At 39.9% G+C, this 2,429-nt stretch overlaps 1 non-coding gene across 1 annotated transcript; it reads right to left on the bottom strand.

Annotated features, from left to right (window-relative positions):
* Positions 1-2,018: 2,018 nt before the first annotated feature.
* Positions 2,019-2,121, bottom strand: LOC142167706 (small nucleolar RNA R71). The gene has a single exon (XR_012697793.1). It is a non-coding gene; the product is annotated as a small nucleolar RNA R71 (small nucleolar RNA).
* Between the last annotated feature and the right edge of the window lie 308 nt (positions 2,122-2,429).

The raw sequence follows: 2,429 nt of genomic DNA, 5'->3' as shown, positions 1-2,429 counted from the left end.
TTTATGTGTGTTTGAGCTCAAATGATAGTGAATTAAACTTAGTATGTGTTTTATGCCTTGCAGGAAGCGATCTGGAGCTCAAAAGTTAATTTGGAGCTAAATTGATCGATTTGGAGCTTTGAAGTCCGAGTAAAAGCCCAATGCATTAAGTCAGGATCATGTTTGGAGGTCGTGTACCAAGTCTGGATGTTAAAAGAGAACGAAAAAAGTTCACTCTGAGAAAATTGCATTGCTGTGCCGCATGGGGTGCCGCAAGGCATGGCGCAGCAGTGTAAAGTTGAGCTTGAATTGAAAATATGAGGCTGCAGATAAAATGCACTACCGCGCTGCATGGTGCGGCGCGGCTGTGCAAATTCTACAGAGCCAGTCCTAGTTCGCGCAGAAAAGGTTTTTTTTCATCTGTGCCCGACCTTACTTGGTATAAATACATGTAAAAATGACATTTTGAAGACTTTTGACATATCTTAGACCTAGGGAGGCTATTGCGAAAGGGAGAAAACGTTTAGAGCAATTTCCGGAGGAGATTGCCATCAAATTCTTCATTCATTCATCTTTGCTTTGTAATTTGATTATGCAATTTATTTGGGAAATTATGAACACGATTATGAGTAGCTAAATATTTAGTCTAGGGTTTTGATGGAACCTATTGAAGGATGAACTTCTTGTTATATTAATATAGTGTGCTTGGTTTAATCTCTATTTGTTCAACTGTGTTCTTGTTGTAGTTAATTGATAGGATCCTCAATTAGTTGTGCCTATTTAGTGTGCATAACTCGGGAGAGAGTGCATATTTAGGTAGTTGTTGAACAACATCACTCCCAAAGTATAAGAGGGATCTATAACTATGGGTTTAAAGGTGGGATTAGGGATAACGAAGCCTTGAGTGCAATCTAAAGTGAGCTGTAATAAACAAAGTCAGCTAGCGTAACTAGGGAGAGTGTGTCTAGTAAATTGTCGTGATTATTCGGGAGAGATTTGCGGTAATAAGAGTTCTCATGATTTATAGATATGATTAGGTGAATCTATGTGAAACATAATCGGAAGGGATTCCATCAATAGGGGAAATCACTACCTTAGATCTTTCTCTTAATTGTTTACAACTTAATCATAGTTAGTCTTTACTTACATAATTGTAGTTCGTCATAGTTAGTAAAAATATCCTCAACTGTTATTCAAAACGTTTGGGAAGTTGATTACGTAGAATTTAGTAAGTCTGATAAGAGTAATTGGTAGGTTAATTCCTTGTGGGTTCGAATCTGGGCGAAATACTCAGATTATATTTGCAACGTCCGTATGTCCTTTTCATAAGGAGTAGTTGGGCGTGATCAAATTTTGGCGTCGTTGCCGGGGAATTAACGGTGTTATCAATTACAATTAAAAGAAGTACAAAAATTCTTAGTGTAGTCAGTTTTCTCTACACCCAATCTTTACATTGAAATTTTAACGTTTGTTAACTTGGTTGCACAGGTGCATGCCTAGAAACTCATCGAGATCTGGTGAAGTATTTGAAGCATTATCAGATCCCGAGAAAGTTTTCAAGGCCTTGAATCGTTCCAACCGGAAAAACAAACAACAACCAACAACTGCACAATTCGAAACAGTTATGGGAGATCACGAGGAAAACCCAGAGGTACCAATAGTGCCAGAGGCTGCTCTCTATGACTGGGCACAACCCACAGCTGAAAATCTGTCCACAGCGATTATAGTCCCGCAGATACAGGCTAAGTCATTCCAAATCACGAATAACATGTTGCACTTGTTGCAGAACAAGGGACTATTTTTGGGGTCACAAGTCGAAGATCCTCAGAAGCACTTGAAGAATTTCCTATCTATCTGCAAAACCCAAAGGCAGCCCAATGTAACACCAGAAGCGATCAAGCTGTTATTGTTTCCATTCTCAGTGATAGAAGCTGCCCAGACCTGGCTAAACTCGCTTCCTATTAATTCCATAACAACTTGGGAGGAGTTAGTCAGCCAATTCCATAACAAGTTCCATCCACCTAATAAGACTGCTCAACAAATTGATGAAATTTTGAGTTTTAAACGGAGACCAATGGAGACATTGCATGAAACATGGGAGCGCTTCAAAGGGCTGCTGGTTATATGCCCACACCACGATATTCCAGATCTGATGTTGGGGTAGTGGTTTTACATGGGATTGTCAGATAACGTGAAGAACATTGTTGATGCTTCAGCTGGTGGAGCATTTTTGAGCAAAACATAGAGAGAAGGCCAGAGTCTGCTTGACAAGATGGCACAAAATTCAGGATGGATAACCAGGAATGCACCTATCACTCCAGTGGTTCACTCAGTGCCCTTAGATCCATCCAACTCTATGGCTAAAAATATGGCCACCTTATTGACACAGATGAGTATACTCACCAAAAAGGTGGAAGAGTCAGGGCAGAAGCAACAGGTACACATTGTAG

This window comes from Nicotiana tabacum, chromosome 12 (assembly GCF_000715075.1).
Source record: "Nicotiana tabacum cultivar K326 chromosome 12, ASM71507v2, whole genome shotgun sequence".
NCBI lineage: Eukaryota > Viridiplantae > Streptophyta > Magnoliopsida > Solanales > Solanaceae > Nicotiana > Nicotiana tabacum.
This window is presented reverse-complemented; position numbering and strand designations above follow the sequence as displayed.